This window comes from Kogia breviceps, unplaced genomic scaffold (assembly GCF_026419965.1).
Source record: "Kogia breviceps isolate mKogBre1 unplaced genomic scaffold, mKogBre1 haplotype 1 scaffold_57, whole genome shotgun sequence".
Taxonomy (NCBI): Eukaryota; Metazoa; Chordata; class Mammalia; order Artiodactyla; family Physeteridae; genus Kogia; species Kogia breviceps.
The window spans coordinates 734,484-759,874 of record NW_026712012.1 but is presented as its reverse complement, the minus strand read 5'-3'; the positions used below and the strand labels follow the sequence as shown (position 1 = coordinate 759,874).

At 44.0% G+C, this 25,391-nt stretch overlaps 1 long non-coding RNA gene across 1 annotated transcript in view; it reads left to right on the top strand.

Moving 5' to 3' along the window:
• Positions 1–25,083, top strand: part of LOC136793488 (uncharacterized) — a 203,853-nt gene extending 178,770 nt beyond the window's left edge. The window contains exons 4-5 of the long non-coding RNA XR_010838777.1: positions 17,938–18,113; positions 22,924–25,083. This is a non-coding gene — a long non-coding RNA (uncharacterized lncRNA). The remainder of the gene's footprint in view (positions 1–17,937; positions 18,114–22,923) is intronic.
• Positions 25,084–25,391: the final 308 nt, after the last annotated feature.

Genomic DNA, 25,391 nt, shown 5'->3' with positions numbered 1-25,391 from the left:
TGTGTCATAAGCTACATGGGAAAAGGATCCAAAGAAGACTAGATACATGTTTATGTGTAAAAGAGCCACATCTTTCACACCCACAACAAGCAAAACATTGTAATCAAACTTGCTGTGAGAAACAATAAACATTGAATTAAAAAACGAACAAGTCAGTCGTGAGGCACAAACATAAGGGGCTTTTTCCTGGCACAGTCCATTCTAATTGACAACCGAGAATACGACTTCCACGGAGGCTCTGTTGCCCGAGTAACCAGGTTTGGTAAAGGAGACCTGCTGCCGCCTTGTGGCCGTTTCTCAAAACAGCAGCTTTAAACCCAGTGCTAATGGTCACTTGATATTCAAAATCATTGCAGGCCTATAAATGACACCTGCCCTCAAAAACGATTCTTGGGTCGTCCATCGAGGAAAACAACTCAAAAGACGTGCACATTTCAAAACGACAATTTCAAGAGGCATATTTTGTGCACATTTTGTCTTCTCTTTCTTTCTTTCTCTTGTGATAAATAAAAGGGCATGGAAAAATGCTCAACATCAGGAATTAATAAAGCCATGCAAATCCAGTCGACAGAAACGTTCACCCACCGTCGTCAGAATGATCATCAGCCACAGAGTCTACAAAGAATAAATGCTCAAGGTGTTTTAGAGAACTCTGTGCCCTCTAGCGGCCGCTGGGACGTAACCTGGTAACAGCTAGTAGTGAGAACACCGTGGAGGTGCGTTGAAAGGTAAAAATTGAGCTAACCTGTAATCGGGTAGGCCCACTGATGGGCCTATCTCCCGAGTAGACCAAAATCAAAAAGACACAGGCTGGCCATCCTGCACTGCAGCAACATGTACCATAGCCAAGACTTGGAAGAAACCCAAATGTCCATCAACAGAACAATGCACCAAGAAGAAGGGGGCCCATGTGCACAATGGAACATGAGCCACGGAAGAGCATGCAACAGGTGCCTCTGGCACCACCGTAGAAGGATCTAGAGATACCCACCCAAAAGGAAGTACGAAAGAAACCGAAATAGAAATATCCTATGACATCACTTATAGCTGTTACTTCAACATTGATACCCATGAAGTCATTTCCAAGAGAAGGCCGTGCATAGATGCAGAAAACCAACTATGCTTAACCAAGTGGAAAGGTGTAAGGAATGTATGAATTTGGATATGGGGGTTTACAGACATGTACTGATACATATGAAATATATAATCACAAAATACCTAAGGAATACCAAGAGAGGTCGACTCAACACTCTGTAGTAACCTACATGGGAAAGGATCCAAAGATGAATAGATTGACACATACATATGATGAACCAGATGCAGTACACCTAGAACACACACCACATTTTTATCCAATTGGCTGTGATACTAGATAACAATTAAATTTTAAAAAACACACAAGAAGTAAGGAGATATAAGCTCTTGGGGGTTTGCCCTGACACACTGCACTCTCATTTGCAGCCTACTAACACAATTTCCAGGAAGCCTCTGTTGCAGGAAAACCCAGAGTTGGAAATGGAGAAATGCTGCCGCCTTGTGGCCGTTTCCCGCAAGAGCGGCTTTAAACGGATAGCTATGGGTCACTTAACATTCACAAGGACTCCGGCCTCTAAAAGACACCTGCCCTCAAAAAAAAAAAAAAATGTCCTGAGCTCGGCAGTGGTGAAAAAAATTCAAAGCAGGCAAATGTGTCAAAGAGATAGTATGAAGAGGTAAGTTTTACTCACTCTTTATCAAAAAAGCAAAATGGAGAAAAGCTCAACCTCAGGAATGATCAGACTCCTCTAAGCTACAAAAAGCTTTCAGCTCACCCAAGTTAACTACCGTCAGCCAAAAGACTACAAACAATAAATGCTGAAGGGGTTTTAGAGAACTCTGTTCCCTCTGTCTGCGGAGGACATGTCTAGTTGTAACAGCCAATAATGAGAACAGAAAGGAGCTGCGTTTTCAATTAAAAATTGAGCCACCCTTCCATCCAGAACACCCACAGCCGAGCCTCTCACCTGAGAAGACGGGCTGCAAGAGCTGCACTCCACGAGTTTTCACAGTAGCCAAGACACCGAAGCAACCCAAATGTCCATCAACAGATGAATGGATAAGAAGAGCTGGTCCGTGGACACAGTGGACTATTAGCCATGGAAAACAAGGAAACACTGCTCTTTGAGGCACCCGAGATGAGCCTAGAGATCATCACAGAACATGAGTTAAGTCGGAAAGCAAAAGGCATACCGTATGACATCACCTATAGGCGTTATCTAACAGCTGACACAAATGAACATATTTCCACAAAGAAAGACACTCACAGACTTAGAAAACAAACTAAGCTTAAGTAAAATGAAAGGTGGGGGGAATGGATAACTTAAGATTAGTGTCACCATATGTGTACAAATACGTATTAAATATATATATCAAACAGACCGACCATATAGCAAGGGAGGTCACCAGAACACTCTGCAATAATTTACATGGGAAGAGGATCTGTACAAGAATATATATATATATATATAAAACGTACAAATGAACCAGATTCTGTACATATAGGACCAACAGTATTCTAATCATTACCCCGATTTAAACAAATTAAAAGAGCGAAGAAGAAGTAATGTGACATACACATCTGGGGTTTTTTCCTGGCACATTCCATTCTAATTGACAACCTGGGAACAGGACTTCCAGAAGGCTCTGCTGCCCTAGTAACCAGATGTGGGAATGTAGCAATGCTGACGCCTTGTGGCCGTTTCCCACAGCAGCAGCTTTAAAGTCAGTGCTAATGGTCACTCAATATTCACACCCATTGCAGGCTTGTAAATGACACCTGCCCTCCAAAACAAAATCCTGGGGTCAAAAATCGACCAAAAAAGTCCAAAGAGGGCAACCTTCCAAGAAGACAATTTCGAGAGGTTTATTGTACTCAGGGGGTTTTTTTTTCTGTTTTTGTTTAACAGAATAAAAAAAGGCGTGGAAAAATGCTGAACCTTAGGAATTATTAGACACGAAAATACACGTTACAAAAACCTATCATGTCACACGACTCAGCATGGCCAGCAGCAAAACTTCTGCAAACAAGAAATGCTGACGGGGTGGTGAAGAAATACGTACCCTCGGTTCTAAGTGGGACGTGGTAAGAGCCCCTAAGGAAAACACAGTGGAGTTGCCTGGAAAGGGTCAACATTGAGCGACCGTTCAATCAAGCATAGCCACTGCTGGGTCTATCACCTGAGAGGATGAGAATCAAAAAGACACGGGCTGGCAATCCTGCAATCCAGCAATGTTTACCATAGCCAACACTTGGAAGCAATGAAAATGCCCAGCCACAGAGGAATGCAGAAAGGAGCAGTGGTCCATGGACACAATGGAAGAGTACTCCAGTGAAAAGTAGAAATTCCATTTTAAAAACAGATATAAGTAAGGAGACATCAGCTTTGGGGGGTTTCTCCAGACACATCCCACCGTCATTGATAACCGAGGAACACCACTGGCAGGAAGGTCTGTTTCACTAGTTACCAGAGTGGGAAACGCAGAAATGCTGCAGCCCTCTGGCCGTTACCTGCAACGGCAGCTTGAAAACCCGTGCTAATGGTCACTTCGTGTGCACAAGTCCTGGAGGGCTGTCAATGAAACCTGCCCTCAAAATGTCTTGAGGGAGGTAGTGGCCAAAATATTTCAAAAGGCGGCACATACTTCAAGAAAAGAATGTGATGAGGTAAGCTACACACACAGTTTGAAGAAAAAAAGGACATCCCTGAAAGCTCAATTTCAAGGCTTTATGAGACGCATGCAAATCCAACCACAGAGGTATCGGCTCACACCAGTCAGAAGAACCATCAGCAACAAGACTACCAACAATTCATGCTGAAGGGGTTGTGGAGAAGTGCATACCCTCTAGGTTAAGTGGGACTTTGCCGCCAGCCGCGGCGGGTCCTCAAAGTGTAGCAACAACCGACGAGAGGGGGTAGGGAACTGAACGCACCAAGGTATGGGATCAGAAGGGCACAAGCAACTGACGCTTGCAAGGCAAGTTTAATAACAAAGCCTAGCCGTATATATACCCCTAAAGCAGGGACTTTGCTTCGTCACGCCTTATCGGCATCAGCTGGTTGGTTGGCTTCTCGGCTTAGTCACACCTTATCAGCATCAGCTGGTTGGTTGGCTGCTCGGCTTCTCCCTCAAAGGCACCAATTTCCCCTCCAGGGTTGCTTTTCCTAGCTTTAGGGAACAACCAGGGACTCCCAGTAACTGAGCAGGTCCCTGGAGCGATTTGGCCAAAGGCCATCTCCTTTTGTATGTTCATACCATAAAGTCCAGGATGCATACCAAGGAGAGTACAGTCGGGCCCTGAGGCTTAGGAGGGTCTTAGTGGCGCCTTCCTCAGAGGGCAATGCTCGCCACAGGACTTCACCTGGTAAGAGGCACTAATGGGAACAGAATGGAGGTGCCTTTACAAGGTAAACACTGAGTTACGATATGATCCAGCAGGCCCACTCGTGGGCCTATAACCTAAGAAAGAAGACAGAAGTGGAAAGACACAGGCAGGCAAATCTGCATTGCAGGAGTATTACAATAGCCAGGACATGGAAGCAAGCAGAAAGTCCATCAACAGATGAGTGGACAAAGAAGAACAGGGACCTGAACAGATGGAATATTAGCCAAGGAACAAAAGGAAACAATGCCATCAACAGCACCATCGGTGAGGCTAGAGTTCATCACGCACCTTGCAGTAAGTCACAGAGCGAAAGATACATAGCCTACGATATCACTTATAGGTGTTCCCTAAAAATTGATATCACTGAAGATATTTCCACAGAGAAAGGCAATCACAGATGCAATAAACAGATTTATGGTTCACCCATGGACAGGTGTGAGAATTGTGTACATTAGGAAATTGGGTTTAAGAGAGAGATACAAACACAGGTGAAATACAAAATCACCAAAGGCCTACGGAATACCAAGAGAAGAGTACTCAACATTGTGTCATAAGCTACATGGGAAAAGGATCCAAAGAAGACTAGATACATGTTTATGTGTAAAAGAGCCACATCTTTCACACCCACAACAAGCAAAACATTGTAATCAAACTTGCTGTGAGAAACAATAAACATTGAATTAAAAAACGAACAAGTCAGTCGTGAGGCACAAACATAAGGGGCTTTTTCCTGGCACAGTCCATTCTAATTGACAACCTAGAATACGACTTCCACGGAGGCTCTGTTGCCCGAGTAACCAGGTTTGGTAAAGGAGACCTGCTGCCGCCTTGTGGCCGTTTCTCAAAACAGCAGCTTTAAACCCAGTGCTAATGGTCACTTGATATTCAAAATCATTGCAGGCCTATAAATGACACCTGCCCTCAAAAACGATTCTTGGGTCGTCCATCGAGGAAAACAACTCAAAAGACGTGCACATTTCAAAACGACAATTTCAAGAGGCATATTTTGTGCACATTTTGTCTTCTCTTTCTTTCTTTCTCTTGTGATAAATAAAAGGGCATGGAAAAATGCTCAACATCAGGAATTAATAAAGCCATGCAAATCCAGTCGACAGAAACGTTCACCCACCATCGTCAGAATGATCATCAGCCACAGAGTCTACAAAGAATAAATGCTCAAGGTGTTTTAGAGAACTCTGTGCCCTCTAGCGGCCGCTGGGACGTAACCTGGTAACAGCTAGTAGTGAGAACACCGTGGAGGTGCGTTGAAAGGTAAAAATTGAGCTAACCTGTAATCGGGTAGGCCCACTGATGGGCCTATCACCCGAGTAGACCAAAATCAAAAAGACACAGGCTGGCCATCCTGCACTGCAGCAACATGTACCATAGCCAAGACTTGGAAGAAACCCAAATGTCCATCAACAGAACAATGCACCAAGAAGAAGGGGGCCCATGTGCACAATGGAACATGAGCCACGGAAGAGCATGCAACAGGTGCCTCTGGCACCACCGTAGAAGGATCTAGAGATACCCACCCAAAAGGAAGTACGAAAGAAACCGAAATAGAAATATCCTATGACATCACTTATAGCTGTTACTTCAACATTGATACCCATGAAGTCATTTCCAAGAGAAGGCCGTGCATAGATGCAGAAAACCAACTATGCTTAACCAAGTGGAAAGGTGTAAGGAATGTATGAATTTGGATATGGGGGTTTACAGACATGTACTGATACATATGAAATATATAATCACAAAATACCTAAGGAATACCAAGAGAGGTCGACTCAACACTCTGTAGTAACCTACATGGGAAAGGATCCAAAGATGAATAGATTGACACATACATATGATGAACCAGATGCAGTACACCTAGAACACACACCACATTTTTATCCAATTGGCTGTGATACTAGATAACAATTAAATTTTAAAAAACACACAAGAAGTAAGGAGATATAAGCTCTTGGGGGTTTGCCCTGACACACTGCACTCTCATTTGCAGCCTACTAACACAATTTCCAGGAAGCCTCTGTTGCAGGAAAACCCAGAGTTGGAAATGGAGAAATGCTGCCGCCTTGTGGCCGTTTCCCGCAAGAGCGGCTTTAAACGGATAGCTATGGGTCACTTAACATTCACAAGGACTCCGGCCTCTAAAAGACACCTGCCCTCAAAAAAAAAAAAAAATGTCCTGAGCTCGGCAGTGGTGAAAAAAATTCAAAGCAGGCAAATGTGTCAAAGAGATAGTATGAAGAGGTAAGTTTTACTCACTCTTTATCAAAAAAGCAAAATGGAGAAAAGCTCAACCTCAGGAATGATCAGACTCCTCTAAGCTACAAAAAGCTTTCAGCTCACCCAAGTTAACTACCGTCAGCCAAAAGACTACAAACAATAAATGCTGAAGGGCTTTTAGAGAACTCTTCCCTCTGTCTGCGGAGGACATGTCTAGTTGTAACAGCCAATAATGAGAACAGAAAGGAGCTGCGTTTTCAATTAAAAATTGAGCCACCCTTCCATCCAGAACACCCACAGCCGAGCCTCTCACCTGAGAAGACGGGCTGCAAGAGCTGCACTCCACGAGTTTTCACAGTAGCCAAGACACCGAAGCAACCCAAATGTCCATCAACAGATGAATGGATAAGAAGAGCTGGTCCGTGGACACAGTGGACTATTAGCCATGGAAAACAAGGAAACACTGCTCTTTGAGGCACCCGAGATGAGCCTAGAGATCATCACAGAACATGAGTTAAGTCGGAAAGCAAAAGGCATACCGTATGACATCACCTATAGGCGTTATCTAACAGCTGACACAAATGAACATATTTCCACAAAGAAAGACACTCACACACTTAGAAAACAAACTAAGCTTAAGTAAAATGAAAGGTGGGGGGAATGGATAACTTAAGATTAGTGTCACCATATGTGTACAAATACGTATTAAATATATATATCAAACAGACCGACCATATAGCAAGGGAGGTCACCAGAACACTCTGCAATAATTTACATGGGAAGAGGATCTGTACAAGAATATATATATATATATATATATATATATATATATACACATATAAAACGTACAAATGAACCAGATTCTGTACATATAGGACCAACAGTATTCTAATCATTACCCCGATTTAAACAAATTAAAAGAGCGAACAAGAAGTAATGTGACATACACTTCTGGGGTTTTTTCCTGGCACATTCCATTCTAATTGACAACCTGGGAACAGGACTTCCAGAAGGCTCTGCTGCCCTAGTAACCAGATGTGGGAATGTAGCAATGCTGACGCCTTGTGGCCGTTTCCCACAGCAGCAGCTTTAAAGTCAGTGCTAATGGTCACTCAATATTCACACCCATTGCAGGCTTGTAAATGACACCTGCCCTCCAAAACAAAATCCTGGGGTCGAAAATCGACCAAAAAAGTCCAAAGAGGGCAACCTTCCAAGAAGACAATTTTGAGAGGTTTATTGTACTCACGGTTTTTTTTTTTCTGTTTTTGTTTAACAGAATAAAAAAAGGCGTGGAAAAATGCTGAACCTTAGGAATTATTAGACACGAAAATACACGTTACAAAAACCTATCATGTCACACGACTCAGCATGGCCAGCAGCAAAACTTCTGCAAACAAGAAATGCTGACGGGGTGGTGAAGAAATGCGTACCCTCGGTTCTAAGTGGGACGTGGTAAGAGCCCCTAAGGAAAACACAGTGGAGTTGCCTGGAAAGGGTCAACATTGAGCGACCGTTCAATCAAGCATAGCCACTGCTGGGTCTATCACCTGAGAGGATGAGAATCAAAAAGACACGGGCTGGCAATCCTGCAATCCAGCAATGTTTACCATAGCCAACACTTGGAAGCAATGAAAATGCCCAGCCACAGAGGAATGCAGAAAGGAGCAGTGGTCCATGGACACAATGGAAGAGTACTCCAGTGAAAAGTAGAAATTCCATTTTAAAAACAGATATAAGTAAGGAGACATCAGCTTTGGGGGGTTTCTCCAGACACATCCCACCGTCATTGATAACCGAGGAACACCACTGGCAGGAAGGTCTGTTTCACTAGTTACCAGAGTGGGAAACGCAGAAATGCTGCAGCCCTCTGGCCGTTACCTGCAACGGCAGCTTGAAAACCCGTGCTAATGGTCACTTCGTGTGCACAAGTCCTGGAGGGCTGTCAATGAAACCTGCCCTCAAAATGTCTTGAGGGAGGTAGTGGCCAAAATATTTCAAAAGGCGGCACATACTTCAAGAAAAGAATGTGATGAGGTAAGCTACACACACAGTTTGAAGAAAAAAAGGACATCCCTGAAAGCTCAATTTCAAGGCTTTATGAGACGCATGCAAATCCAACCACAGAGGTATCGGCTCACACCAGTCAGAAGAACCATCAGCAACAAGACTACCAACAATTCATGCTGAAGGGGTTGTGGAGAAGTGCATACCCTCTAGGTTAAGTGGGACTTTGCCGCCAGCCGCGGCGGGTCCTCAAAGTGTAGCAACAACCGACGAGAGGGGGTAGGGAACTGAACGCACCAAGGTATGGGATCAGAAGGGCACAAGCAACTGACGCTTGCAAGGCAAGTTTAATAACAAAGCCTAGCCGTATATATACCCCTAAAGCAGGGACTTTGCTTCGTCACGCCTTATCGGCATCAGCTGGTTGGTTGGCTTCTCGGCTTAGTCACACCTTATCAGCATCAGCTGGTTGGTTGGCTGCTCGGCTTCTCCCTCAAAGGCACCAATTTCCCCTCCAGGGTTGCTTTTCCTAGCTTTAGGGAACAACCAGGGACTCCCAGTAACTGAGCAGGTCCCTGGAGCGATTTGGCCAAAGGCCATCTCCTTTTGTATGTTCATACCATAAAGTCCAGGATGCATACCAAGGAGAGTACAGTCGGGCCCTGAGGCTTAGGAGGGTCTTAGTGGCGCCTTCCTCAGAGGGCAATGCTCGCCACAGGACTTCACCTGGTAAGAGGCACTAATGGGAACAGAATGGAGGTGCCTTTACAAGGTAAACACTGAGTTACGATATGATCCAGCAGGCCCACTCGTGGGCCTATAACCTAAGAAAGAAGACAGAAGTGGAAAGACACAGGCAGGCAAATCTGCATTGCAGGAGTATTACAATAGCCAGGACATGGAAGCAAGCAGAAAGTCCATCAACAGATGAGTGGACAAAGAAGAACAGGGACCTGAACAGATGGAATATTAGCCAAGGAACAAAAGGAAACAATGCCATCAACAGCACCATCGGTGAGGCTAGAGTTCATCACGCACCTTGCAGTAAGTCACAGAGCGAAAGATACATAGCCTACGATATCACTTATAGGTGTTCCCTAAAAATTGATATCACTGAAGATATTTCCACAGAGAAAGGCAATCACAGATGCAATAAACAGATTTATGGTTCACCCATGGACAGGTGTGAGAATTGTGTACATTAGGAAATTGGGTTTAAGAGAGAGATACAAACACAGGTGAAATACAAAATCACCAAAGGCCTACGGAATACCAAGAGAAGAGTACTCAACATTGTGTCATAAGCTACATGGGAAAAGGATCCAAAGAAGACTAGATACATGTTTATGTGTAAAAGAGCCACATCTTTCACACCCACAACAAGCAAAACATTGTAATCAAACTTGCTGTGAGAAACAATAAACATTGAATTAAAAAACGAACAAGTCAGTCGTGAGGCACAAACATAAGGGGCTTTTTCCTGGCACAGTCCATTCTAATTGACAACCTAGAATACGACTTCCACGGAGGCTCTGTTGCCCGAGTAACCAGGTTTGGTAAAGGAGACCTGCTGCCGCCTTGTGGCCGTTTCTCAAAACAGCAGCTTTAAACCCAGTGCTAATGGTCACTTGATATTCAAAATCATTGCAGGCCTATAAATGACACCTGCCCTCAAAAACGATTCTTGGGTCGTCCATCGAGGAAAACAACTCAAAAGACGTGCACATTTCAAAACGACAATTTCAAGAGGCATATTTTGTGCACATTTTGTCTTCTCTTTCTTTCTTTCTCTTGTGATAAATAAAAGGGCATGGAAAAATGCTCAACATCAGGAATTAATAAAGCCATGCAAATCCAGTCGACAGAAACGTTCACCCACCGTCGTCAGAATGATCATCAGCCACAGAGTCTACAAAGAATAAATGCTCAAGGTGTTTTAGAGAACTCTGTGCCCTCTAGCGGCCGCTGGGACGTAACCTGGGAACAGCTAGTAGTGAGAACACCGTGGAGGTGCGTTGAAAGGTAAAAATTGAGCTAACCTGTAATCGGGTAGGCCCACTGATGGGCCTATCTCCCGAGTAGACCAAAATCAAAAAGACACAGGCTGGCCATCCTGCACTGCAGCAACATGTACCATAGCCAAGACTTGGAAGAAACCCAAATGTCCATCAACAGAACAATGCACCAAGAAGAAGGGGGCCCATGTGCACAATGGAACATGAGCCACGGAAGAGCATGCAACAGGTGCCTCTGGCACCACCGTAGAAGGATCTAGAGATACCCACCCAAAAGGAAGTACGAAAGAAACCGAAATAGAAATATCCTATGACATCACTTATAGCTGTTACTTCAACATTGATACCCATGAAGTCATTTCCAAGAGAAGGCCGTGCATAGATGCAGAAAACCAACTATGCTTAACCAAGTGGAAAGGTGTAAGGAATGTATGAATTTGGATATGGGGGTTTACAGACATGTACTGATACATATGAAATATATAATCACAAAATACCTAAGGAATACCAAGAGAGGTCGACTCAACACTCTGTAGTAACCTACATGGGAAAGGATCCAAAGATGAATAGATTGACACATACATATGATGAACCAGATGCAGTACACCTAGAACACACACCACATTTTTATCCAATTGGCTGTGATACTAGATAACAATTAAATTTTAAAAAACACACAAGAAGTAAGGAGATATAAGCTCTTGGGGGTTTGCCCTGACACACTGCACTCTCATTTGCAGCCTACTAACACAATTTCCAGGAAGCCTCTGTTGCAGGAAAACCCAGAGTTGGAAATGGAGAAATGCTGCCGCCTTGTGGCCGTTTCCCGCAAGAGCGGCTTTAAACGGATAGCTATGGGTCACTTAACATTCACAAGGACTCCGGCCTCTAAAAGACACCTGCCCTCAAAAAAAAAAAAAATGTCCTGAGCTCGGCAGTGGTGAAAAAAATTCAAAGCAGGCAAATGTGTCAAAGAGATAGTATGAAGAGGTAAGTTTTACTCACTCTTTATCAAAAAAGCAAAATGGAGAAAAGCTCAACCTCAGGAATGATCAGACTCCTCTAAGCTACAAAAAGCTTTCAGCTCACCCAAGTTAACTACCGTCAGCCAAAAGACTACAAACAATAAATGCTGAAGGGGTTTTAGAGAACTCTGTTCCCTCTGTCTGCGGAGGACATGTCTAGTTGTAACAGCCAATAATGAGAACAGAAAGGAGCTGCGTTTTCAATTAAAAATTGAGCCACCCTTCCATCCAGAACACCCACAGCCGAGCCTCTCACCTGAGAAGACGGGCTGCAAGAGCTGCACTCCACGAGTTTTCACAGTAGCCAAGACACCGAAGCAACCCAAATGTCCATCAACAGATGAATGGATAAGAAGAGCTGGTCCGTGGACACAGTGGACTATTAGCCATGGAAAACAAGGAAACACTGCTCTTTGAGGCACCCGAGATGAGCCTAGAGATCATCACAGAACATGAGTTAAGTCGGAAAGCAAAAGGCATACCGTATGACATCACCTATAGGCGTTATCTAACAGCTGACACAAATGAACATATTTCCACAAAGAAAGACACTCACACACTTAGAAAACAAACTAAGCTTAAGTAAAATGAAAGGTGGGGGGAATGGATAACTTAAGATTAGTGTCACCATATGTGTACAAATACGTATTAAATATATATATCAAACAGACCGACCATATAGCAAGGGAGGTCACCAGAACACTCTGCAATAATTTACATGGGAAGAGGATCTGTACAAGAATATATATATATATATATATATATATATATATATATATATATATACACATATAAAACGTACAAATGAACCAGATTCTGTACATATAGGACCAACAGTATTCTAATCATTACCCCGATTTAAACAAATTAAAAGAGCGAACAAGAAGTAATGTGACATACACTTCTGGGGTTTTTTCCTGGCACATTCCATTCTAATTGACAACCTGGGAACAGGACTTCCAGAAGGCTCTGCTGCCCTAGTAACCAGATGTGGGAATGTAGCAATGCTGACGCCTTGTGGCCGTTTCCCACAGCAGCAGCTTTAAAGTCAGTGCTAATGGTCACTCAATATTCACACCCATTGCAGGCTTGTAAATGACACCTGCCCTCCAAAACAAAATCCTGGGGTCGAAAATCGACCAAAAAAGTCCAAAGAGGGCAACCTTCCAAGAAGACAATTTCGAGAGGTTTATTGTACTCACGGTTTTTTTTTTTCTGTTTTTGTTTAACAGAATAAAAAAAGGCGTGGAAAAATGCTGAACCTTAGGAATTATTAGACACGAAAATACACGTTACAAAAACCTATCATGTCACACGACTCAGCATGGCCAGCAGCAAAACTTCTGCAAACAAGAAATGCTGACGGGGTGGTGAAGAAATGCGTACCCTCGGTTCTAAGTGGGACGTGGTAAGAGCCCCTAAGGAAAACACAGTGGAGTTGCCTGGAAAGGGTCAACATTGAGCGACCGTTCAATCAAGCATAGCCACTGCTGGGTCTATCACCTGAGAGGATGAGAATCAAAAAGACACGGGCTGGCAATCCTGCAATCCAGCAATGTTTACCATAGCCAACACTTGGAAGCAATGAAAATGCCCAGCCACAGAGGAATGCAGAAAGGAGCAGTGGTCCATGGACACAATGGAAGAGTACTCCAGTGAAAAGTAGAAATTCCATTTTAAAAACAGATATAAGTAAGGAGACATCAGCTTTGGGGGGTTTCTCCAGACACATCCCACCGTCATTGATAACCGAGGAACACCACTGGCAGGAAGGTCTGTTTCACTAGTTACCAGAGTGGGAAACGCAGAAATGCTGCAGCCCTCTGGCCGTTACCTGCAACGGCAGCTTGAAAACCCGTGCTAATGGTCACTTCGTGTGCACAAGTCCTGGAGGGCTGTCAATGAAACCTGCCCTCAAAATGTCTTGAGGGAGGTAGTGGCCAAAATATTTCAAAAGGCGGCACATACTTCAAGAAAAGAATGTGATGAGGTAAGCTACACACACAGTTTGAAGAAAAAAAGGACATCCCTGAAAGCTCAATTTCAAGGCTTTATGAGACGCATGCAAATCCAACCACAGAGGTATCGGCTCACACCAGTCAGAAGAACCATCAGCAACAAGACTACCAACAATTCATGCTGAAGGGGTTGTGGAGAAGTGCATACCCTCTAGGTTAAGTGGGACTTTGCCGCCAGCCGCGGCGGGTCCTCAAAGTGTAGCAACAACCGACGAGAGGGGGTAGGGAACTGAACGCACCAAGGTATGGGATCAGAAGGGCACAAGCAACTGACGCTTGCAAGGCAAGTTTAATAACAAAGCCTAGCCGTATATATACCCCTAAAGCAGGGACTTTGCTTCGTCACGCCTTATCGGCATCAGCTGGTTGGTTGGCTTCTCGGCTTAGTCACACCTTATCAGCATCAGCTGGTTGGTTGGCTGCTCGGCTTCTCCCTCAAAGGCACCAATTTCCCCTCCAGGGTTGCTTTTCCTAGCTTTAGGGAACAACCAGGGACTCCCAGTAACTGAGCAGGTCCCTGGAGCGATTTGGCCAAAGGCCATCTCCTTTTGTATGTTCATACCATAAAGTCCAGGATGCATACCAAGGAGAGTACAGTCGGGCCCTGAGGCTTAGGAGGGTCTTAGTGGCGCCTTCCTCAGAGGGCAATGCTCGCCACAGGACTTCACCTGGTAAGAGGCACTAATGGGAACAGAATGGAGGTGCCTTTACAAGGTAAACACTGAGTTACGATATGATCCAGCAGGCCCACTCGTGGGCCTATAACCTAAGAAAGAAGACAGAAGTGGAAAGACACAGGCAGGCAAATCTGCATTGCAGGAGTATTACAATAGCCAGGACATGGAAGCAAGCAGAAAGTCCATCAACAGATGAGTGGACAAAGAAGAACAGGGACCTGAACAGATGGAATATTAGCCAAGGAACAAAAGGAAACAATGCCATCAACAGCACCATCGGTGAGGCTAGAGTTCATCACGCACCTTGCAGTAAGTCACAGAGCGAAAGATACATAGCCTACGATATCACTTATAGGTGTTCCCTAAAAATTGATATCACTGAAGATATTTCCACAGAGAAAGGCAATCACAGATGCAATAAACAGATTTATGGTTCACCCATGGACAGGTGTGAGAATTGTGTACATTAGGAAATTGGGTTTAAGAGAGAGATACAAACACAGGTGAAATACAAAATCACCAAAGGCCTACGGAATACCAAGAGAAGAGTACTCAACATTGTGTCATAAGCTACATGGGAAAAGGATCCAAAGAAGACTAGATACATGTTTATGTGTAAAAGAGCCACATCTTTCACACCCACAACAAGCAAAACATTGTAATCAAACTTGCTGTGAGAAACAATAAACATTGAATTAAAAAACGAACAAGTCAGTCGTGAGGCACAAACATAAGGGGCTTTTTCCTGGCACAGTCCATTCTAATTGACAACCGAGAATACGACTTCCACGGAGGCTCTGTTGCCCGAGTAACCAGGTTTGGTAAAGGAGACCTGCTGCCGCCTTGTGGCCGTTTCTCAAAACAGCAGCTTTAAACCCAGTGCTAATGGTCACTTGATATTCAAAATCATTGCAGGCCTATAAATGACACCTGCCCTCAAAAACGATTCTTGGGTCGTCCATCGAGGAAAACAACTCAAAAGACGTGCACATTTCAAAACGACAATTTCAAGAGGCATATTTTGTGCACATTTTGTCTTCTCTTTCTTTCTTTCTCTTGTGATAAATAAAAGGGCATGGAAAAATGCTCAACATCAGGAATTAATAAAGCCATGCAAATCCAGTCGACAGAAACGTTCACCCACCGTCGTCAGAATGATCATCAGCCACAGAGTCTACAAAGAATAAATGCTCAAGGTGTTTTAGAGAACTCTGTGCCCTCTAGCGGCCGCTGGGACGTAACCTGGGAACAGCTAGTAGTGAGAACACCGTGGAGGTGCGTTGAAAGGTAAAAATTGAGCTAACCTGTAATCGGGTAGGCCCACTGATGGGCCTATCTCCCGAGTAGACCAAAATCAAAAAGACACAGGCTGGCCATCCTGCACTGCAGCAACATGTACCATAGCCAAGACTTGGAAGAAACCCAAATGTCCATCAACAGAACAATGCACCAAGAAGAAGGGGGCCCATGTGCACAATGGAACATGAGCCACGGAAGAGCATGCAACAGGTGCCTCTGGCACCACCGTAGAAGGATCTAGAGATACCCACCCAAAAGGAAGTACAAAAGAAACCGAAATAGAAATATCCTATGACATCACTTATAGCTGTTACTTCAACATTGATACCCATGAAGTCATTTCCAAGAGAAGGCCGTGCATAGATGCAGAAAACCAACTATGCTTAACCAAGTGGAAAGGTGTAAGGAATGTATGAATTTGGATATGGGGGTTTACAGACATGTACTGATACATATGAAATATATAATCACAAAATACCTAAGGAATACCAAGAGAGGTCGACTCAACACTCTGTAGTAACCTACACGGGAAAGGATCCAAAGATGAATAGATTGACACATACATATGATGAACCAGATGCAGTACACCTAGAACACACACCACATTTTTATCCAATTGGCTGTGATACTAGATAACAATTAAATTTTAAAAAACACACAAGAAGTAAGGAGATATAAGCTCTTGGGGGTTTGCCCTGACACACTGCACTCTCATTTGCAGCCTACTAACACAATTTCCAGGAAGCCTCTGTTGCAGGAAAACCCAGAGTTGGAAATGGAGAAATGCTGCCGCCTTGTGGCCGTTTCCCGCAAGAGCGGCTTTAAACGGATAGCTATGGGTCACTTAACATTCACAAGGACTCCGGCCTCTAAAAGACACCTGCCCTCAAAAAAAAAAAAAAATGTCCTGAGCTCGGCAGTGGTGAAAAAAATTCAAAGCAGGCAAATGTGTCAAAGAGATAGTATGAAGAGGTAAGTTTTACTCACTCTTTATCAAAAAAGCAAAATGGAGAAAAGCTCAACCTCAGGAATGATCAGACTCCTCTAAGCTACAAAAAGCTTTCAGCTCACCCAAGTTAACTACCGTCAGCCAAAAGACTACAAACAATAAATGCTGAAGGGGTTTTAGAGAACTCTGTTCCCTCTGTCTGCGGAGGACATGTCTAGTTGTAACAGCCAATAATGAGAACAGAAAGGAGCTGCGTTTTCAATTAAAAATTGAGCCACCCTTCCATCCAGAACACCCACAGCCGAGCCTCTCACCTGAGAAGACGGGCTGCAAGAGCTGCACTCCACGAGTTTTCACAGTAGCCAAGACACCGAAGCAACCCAAATGTCCATCAACAGATGAATGGATAAGAAGAGCTGGTCCGTGGACACAGTGGACTATTAGCCATGGAAAACAAGGAAACACTGCTCTTTGAGGCACCCGAGATGAGCCTAGAGATCATCACAGAACATGAGTTAAGTCGGAAAGCAAAAGGCATACCGTATGACATCACCTATAGGCGTTATCTAACAGCTGACACAAATGAACATATTTCCACAAAGAAAGACACTCACACACTTAGAAAACAAACTAAGCTTAAGTAAAATGAAAGGTGGGGGGAATGGATAACTTAAGATTAGTGTCACCATATGTGTACAAATACGTATTAAATATATATATCAAACAGACCGACCATATAGCAAGGGAGGTCACCAGAACACTCTGCAATAATTTACATGGGAAGAGGATCTGTACAAGAATATATATATATATATATATATATATATATATATATATATATATATATACATATAAAACGTACAAATGAACCAGATTCTGTACATATAGGACCAACAGTATTCTAATCATTACCCCGATTTAAACAAATTAAAAGAGCGAACAAGAAGTAATGTGACATACACTTCTGGGGTTTTTTCCTGGCACATTCCATTCTAATTGACAACCTGGGAACAGGACTTCCAGAAGGCTCTGCTGCCCTAGTAACCAGATGTGGGAATGTAGCAATGCTGACGCCTTGTGGCCGTTTCCCACAGCAGCAGCTTTAAAGTCAGTGCTAATGGTCACTCAATATTCACACCCATTGCAGGCTTGTAAATGACACCTGCCCTCCAAAACAAAATCCTGGGGTCGAAAATCGACCAAAAAAGTCCAAAGAGGGCAACCTTCCAAGAAGACAATTTCGAGAGGTTTATTGTACTCACGGTTTTTTTTTTTCCGTTTTTGTTTAACAGAATAAAAAAAGGCGTGGAAAAATGCTGAACCTTAGGAATTATTAGACACGAAAATACACGTTACAAAAACCTATCATGTCAGCCGACTCAGCATGGCCAGCAGCAAAACTTCTGCAAACAAGAAATGCTGACGGGGTGGTGAAGAAATACGTACCCTCGGTTCTAAGTGGGACGTGGTAAGAGCCCCTAAGGAAAACACAGTGGAGTTGCCTGGAAAGGGTCAACATTGAGCGACCGTTCAATCAAGCATAGCCACTGCTGGGTCTATCACCTGAGAGGATGAGAATCAAAAATACACGGGCTGGCAATCCTGCAATCCAGCAATGTTTACCATAGCCAACACTTGGAAGCAATGAAAATGCCCAGCCACAGAGGAATGCAGAAAGGAGCAGTGGTCCATGGACACAATGGAAGAGTACTCCAGTGAAAAGTAGAAATTCCATTTTAAAAACAGATATAAGTAAGGAGACATCAGCTTTGGGGGGTTTCTCCAGACACATCCCACCGTCATTGATAACCGAGGAACACCACTGGCAGGAAGGTCTGTTTCACTAGTTACCAGAGTGGGAAACGCAGAAATGCTGCAGCCCTCTGGCCGTTACCTGCAACGGCAGCTTGAAAACCCGTGCTAATGGTCACTTCGTGTGCACAAGTCCTGGAGGGCTGTCAATGAAACCTGCCCTCAAAATGTCTTGAGGCAGGTAGTGGCCAAAATATTTCAAAAGGCGGCACATAGTTCAAGAAAAGAATGTGATGAGGTAAGCTACACACACAGTTTGAAGAAAAAAAGGACATCCCTGAAAGCTCAATTTCAAGGCTTTATGAGACGCATGCAAATCCAACCACAGAGGTATCGGCTCACACCAGTCAGAAGAACCATCAGCAACAAGACTACCAACAATTCATGCTGAAGGGGTTGTGGAGAAGTGCATACCCTCTAGGTTAAGTGGGACTTTGCCGCCAGCCGCGGCGGGTCCTCAAAGTGTAGCAACAACCGACGAGAGGGGGTAGGGAACTGAACGCACCAAGGTATGGGATCAGAAGGGCACAAGCAACTGACGCTTGCAAGGCAAGTTTAATAACAAAGCCTAGCCGTATATATACCCCTAAAGCAGGGACTTTGCTTCGTCACGCCTTATCGGCATCAGCTGGTTGGTTGGCTTCTCGGCTTAGTCACACCTTATCAGCATCAGCTGGTTGGTTGGCTGCTCGGCTTCTCCCTCAAAGGCACCAATTTCCCCTCCAGGGTTGCTTTTCCTAGCTTTAGGGAACAACCAGGGACTCCCAGTAACTGAGCAGGTCCCTGGAGCGATTTGGCCAAAGGCCATCTCCTTTTGTATGTTCATACCATAAAGTCCAGGATGCATACCAAGGAGAGTACAGTCGGGCCCTGAGGCTTAGGAGGGTCTTAGTGGCGCCTTCCTCAGAGGGCAATGCTCGCCACAGGACTTCACCTGGTAAGAGGCACTAATGGGAACAGAATGGAGGTGCCTTTACAAGGTAAACACTGAGTTACGATATGATCCAGCAGGCCCACTCGTGGGCCTATAACCTAAGAAAGAAGACAGAAGTGGAAAGACACAGGCAGGCAAATCTGCATTGCAGGAGTATTACAATAGCCAGGACATGGAAGCAAGCAGAAAGTCCATCAACAGATGAGTGGACAAAGAAGAACAGGGACCTGAACAGATGGAATATTAGCCAAGGAACAAAAGGAAACAATGCCATCAACAGCACCATCGGTGAGGCTAGAGTTCATCACGCACCTTGCAGTAAGTCACAGAGCGAAAGATACATAGCCTACGATATCACTTATAGGTGTTCCCTAAAAATTGATATCACTGAAGATATTTCCACAGAGAAAGGCAATCACAGATGCAATAAACAGATTTATGGTTCACCCATGGACAGGTGTGAGAATTGTGTACATTAGGAAATTGGGTTTAAGAGAGAGATACAAACACAGGTGAAATACAAAATCACCAAAGGCCTACGGAATACCAAGAGAAGAGTACTCAACATTGTGTCATAAGCTACATGGGAAAAGGATCCAAAGAAGACTAGATACATGTTTATGTGTAAAAGAGCCACATCTTTCACACCCACAACAAGCAAAACATTGTAATCAAACTTGCTGTGAGAAACAATAAACATTGAATTAAAAAACGAACAAGTCAGTCGTGAGGCACAAACATAAGGGGCTTTTTCCTGGCACAGTCCATTCTAATTGACAACCGAGAATACGACTTCCACGGAGGCTCTGTTGCCCGAGTAACCAGGTTTGGTAAAGGAGACCTGCTGCCGCCTTGTGGCCGTTTCTCAAAACAGCAGCTTTAAACCCAGTGCTAATGGTCACTTGATATTCAAAATCATTGCAGGCCTATAAATGACACCTGCCCTCAAAAACGATTCTTGGGTCGTCCATCGAGGAAAACAACTCAAAAGACGTGCACATTTCAAAACGACAATTTCAAGAGGCATATTTTTGTGCACATTTTGTCTTCTCTTTCTTTCTTTCTCTTGTGATAAATAAAAGGGCATGGAAAAATGCTCAACATCAGGAATTAATAAAGCCATGCAAATCCAGTCGACAGAAACGTTCACCCACCGTCGTCAGAATGATCATCAGCCACAGAGTCTACAAAGAATAAATGCTCAAGGTGTTTTAGAGAACTCTGTGCCCTCTAGCGGCCGCTGGGACGTAACCTGGGAACAGCTAGTAGTGAGAACACCGTGGAGGTGCGTTGAAAGGTAAAAATTGAGCTAACCTGTAATCGGGTAGGCCCACTGATGGGCCTATCTCCCGAGTAGACCAAAATCAAAAAGACACAGGCTGGCCATCCTGCACTGCAGCAACATGTACCATAGCCAAGACTTGGAAGAAACCCAAATGTCCATCAACAGAACAATGCACCAAGAAGAAGGGGGCCCATGTGCACAATGGAACATGAGCCACGGAAGAGCATGCAACAGGTGCCTCTGGCACCACCGTAGAAGGATCTAGAGATACCCACCCAAAAGGAAGTACGAAAGAAACCGAAATAGAAATATCCTATGACATCACTTATAGCTGTTACTTCAACATTGATACCCATGAAGTCATTTCCAAGAGAAGGCCGTGCATAGATGCAGAAAACCAACTATGCTTAACCAAGTGGAAAGGTGTAAGGAATGTATGAATTTGGATATGGGGGTTTACAGACATGTACTGATACATATGAAATATATAATCACAAAATACCTAAGGAATACCAAGAGAGGTCGACTCAACACTCTGTAATAACCTACACGGGAAAGGATCCAAAGATGAATAGATTGACACATACATATGATGAACCAGATGCAGTACACCTAGAACACACACCACATTTTTATCCAATTGGCTGTGATACTAGATAACAATTAAATTTTAAAAAACACACAAGAAGTAAGGAGATATAAGCTCTTGGGGGTTTGCCCTGACACACTGCACTCTCATTTGCAGCCTACTAACACAATTTCCAGGAAGCCTCTGTTGCAGGAAAACCCAGAGTTGGAAATGGAGAAATGCTGCCGCCTTGTGGCCGTTTCCCGCAAGAGCGGCTTTAAACGGATAGCTATGGGTCACTTAACATTCACAAGGACTCCGGCCTCTAAAAGACACCTGCCCTCAAAAAAAAAAAAAAATGTCCTGAGCTCGGCAGTGGTGAAAAAAATTCAAAGCAGGCAAATGTGTCAAAGAGATAGTATGAAGAGGTAAGTTTTACTCACTCTTTATCAAAAAAGCAAAATGGAGAAAAGCTCAACCTCAGGAATGATCAGACTCCTCTAAGCTACAAAAAGCTTTCAGCTCACCCAAGTTAACTACCGTCAGCCAAAAGACTACAAACAATAAATGCTGAAGGGGTTTTAGAGAACTCTGTTCCCTCTGTCTGCGGAGGACATGTCTAGTTGTAACAGCCAATAATGAGAACAGAAAGGAGCTGCGTTTTCAATTAAAAATTGAGCCACCCTTCCATCCAGAACACCCACAGCCGAGCCTCTCACCTGAGAAGACGGGCTGCAAGAGCTGCACTCCACGAGTTTTCACAGTAGCCAAGACACCGAAGCAACCCAAATGTCCATCAACAGATGAATGGATAAGAAGAGCTGGTCCGTGGACACAGTGGACTATTAGCCATGGAAAACAAGGAAACACTGCTCTTTGAGGCACCCGAGATGAGCCTAGAGATCATCACAGAACATGAGTTAAGTCGGAAAGCAAAAGGCATACCGTATGACATCACCTATAGGCGTTATCTAACAGCTGACACAAATGAACATATTTCCACAAAGAAAGACACTCACACACTTAGAAAACAAACTAAGCTTAAGTAAAATGAAAGGTGGGGGGAATGGATAACTTAAGATTAGTGTCACCATATGTGTACAAATACGTATTAAATATATATATCAAACAGACCGACCATATAGCAAGGGAGGTCACCAGAACACTCTGCAATAATTTACATGGGAAGAGGATCTGTACAAGAATATATATATATATATATATATATATATATACATATAAAACGTACAAATGAACCAGATTCTGTACATATAGGACCAACAGTATTCTAATCATTACCCCGATTTAAACAAATTAAAAGAGCGAACAAGAAGTAATGTGACATACACTTCTGGGGTTTTTTCCTGGCACATTCCATTCTAATTGACAACCTGGGAACAGGACTTCCAGAAGGCTCTGCTGCCCTAGTAACCAGATGTGGGAATGTAGCAATGCTGACGCCTTGTGGCCGTTTCCCACAGCAGCAGCTTTAAAGTCAGTGCTAATGGTCACTCAATATTCACACCCATTGCAGGCTTGTAAATGACACCTGCCCTCCAAAACAAAATCCTGGGGTCGAAAATCGACCAAAAAAGTCCAAAGAGGGCAACCTTCCAAGAAGACAATTTCGAGAGGTTTATTGTACTCACGGTTTTTTTTTTTCCGTTTTTGTTTAACAGAATAAAAAAAGGCGTGGAAAAATGCTGAACCTTAGGAATTATTAGACACGAAAATACACGTTACAAAAACCTATCATGTCAGCCGACTCAGCATGGCCAGCAGCAAAACTTCTGCAAACAAGAAATGCTGACGGGGTGGTGAAGAAATACGTACCCTCGGTTCTAAGTGGGACGTGGTAAGAGCCCCTAAGGAAAACACAGTGGAGTTGCCTGGAAAGGGTCAACATTGAGCGACCGTTCAATCAAGCATAGCCACTGCTGGGTCTATCACCTGAGAGGATGAGAATCAAAAAGACACGGGCTGGCAATCCTGCAATCCAGCAATGTTTACCATAGCCAACACTTGGAAGCAATGAAAATGCCCAGCCACAGAGGAATGCAGAAAGGAGCAGTGGTCCATGGACACAATGGAAGAGTACTCCAGTGAAAAGTAGAAATTCCATTTTAAAAACAGATATAAGTAAGGAGACATCAGCTTTGGGGGGTTTCTCCAGACACATCCCACCGTCATTGATAACCGAGGAACACCACTGGCAGGAAGGTCTGTTTCACTAGTTACCAGAGTGGGAAACGCAGAAATGCTGCAGCCCTCTGGCCGTTACCTGCAACGGCAGCTTGAAAACCCGTGCTAATGGTCACTTCGTGTGCACAAGTCCTGGAGGGCTGTCAATGAAACCTGCCCTCAAAATGTCTTGAGGGAGGTAGTGGCCAAAATATTTCAAAAGGCGGCACATACTTCAAGAAAAGAATGTGATGAGGTAAGCTACACACACAGTTTGAAGAAAAAAAGGACATCCCTGAAAGCTCAATTTCAAGGCTTTATGAGACGCATGCAAATCCAACCACAGAGGTATCGGCTCACACCAGTCAGAAGAACCATCAGCAACAAGACTACCAACAATTCATGCTGAAGGGGTTGTGGAGAAGTGCATACCCTCTAGGTTAAGTGGGACTTTGCCGCCAGCCGCGGCGGGTCCTCAAAGTGTAGCAACAACCGACGAGAGGGGGTAGGGAACTGAACGCACCAAGGTATGGGATCAGAAGGGCACAAGCAACTGACGCTTGCAAGGCAAGTTTAATAACAAAGCCTAGCCGTATATATACCCCTAAAGCAGGGACTTTGCTTCGTCACGCCTTATCGGCATCAGCTGGTTGGTTGGCTTCTCGGCTTAGTCACACCTTATCAGCATCAGCTGGTTGGTTGGCTGCTCGGCTTCTCCCTCAAAGGCACCAATTTCCCCTCCAGGGTTGCTTTTCCTAGCTTTAGGGAACAACCAGGGACTCCCAGTAACTGAGCAGGTCCCTGGAGCGATTTGGCCAAAGGCCATCTCCTTTTGTATGTTCATACCATAAAGTCCAGGATGCATACCAAGGAGAGTACAGTCGGGCCCTGAGGCTTAGGAGGGTCTTAGTGGCGCCTTCCTCAGAGGGCAATGCTCGCCACAGGACTTCACCTGGTAAGAGGCACTAATGGGAACAGAATGGAGGTGCCTTTACAAGGTAAACACTGAGTTACGATATGATCCAGCAGGCCCACTCGTGGGCCTATAACCTAAGAAAGAAGACAGAAGTGGAAAGACACAGGCAGGCAAATCTGCATTGCAGGAGTATTACAATAGCCAGGACATGGAAGCAAGCAGAAAGTCCATCAACAGATGAGTGGACAAAGAAGAACAGGGACCTGAACAGATGGAATATTAGCCAAGGAACAAAAGGAAACAATGCCATCAACAGCACCATCGGTGAGGCTAGAGTTCATCACGCACCTTGCAGTAAGTCACAGAGCGAAAGATACATAGCCTACGATATCACTTATAGGTGTTCCCTAAAAATTGATATCACTGAAGATATTTCCACAGAGAAAGGCAATCACAGATGCAATAAACAGATTTATGGTTCACCCATGGACAGGTGTGAGAATTGTGTACATTAGGAAATTGGGTTTAAGAGAGAGATACAAACACAGGTGAAATACAAAATCACCAAAGGCCTACGGAATACCAAGAGAAGAGTACTCAACATTGTGTCATAAGCTACATGGGAAAAGGATCCAAAGAAGACTAGATACGTGTTTATGTGTAAAAGAGCCACATCTTTCACACCCACAACAAGCAAAACATTGTAATCAAACTTGCTGTGAGAAACAATAAACATTGAATTAAAAAACGAACAAGTCAGTCGTGAGGCACAAACATAAGGGGCTTTTTCCTGGCACAGTCCATTCTAATTGACAACCTAGAATACGACTTCCACGGAGGCTCTGTTGCCCGAGTAACCAGGTTTGGTAAAGGAGACCTGCTGCCGCCTTGTGGCCGTTTCTCAAAACAGCAGCTTTAAACCCAGTGCTAATGGTCACTTGATATTCAAAATCATTGCAGGCCTATAAATGACACCTGCCCTCAAAAACGATTCTTGGGTCGTCCATCGAGGAAAACAACTCAAAAGACGTGCACATTTCAAAACGACAA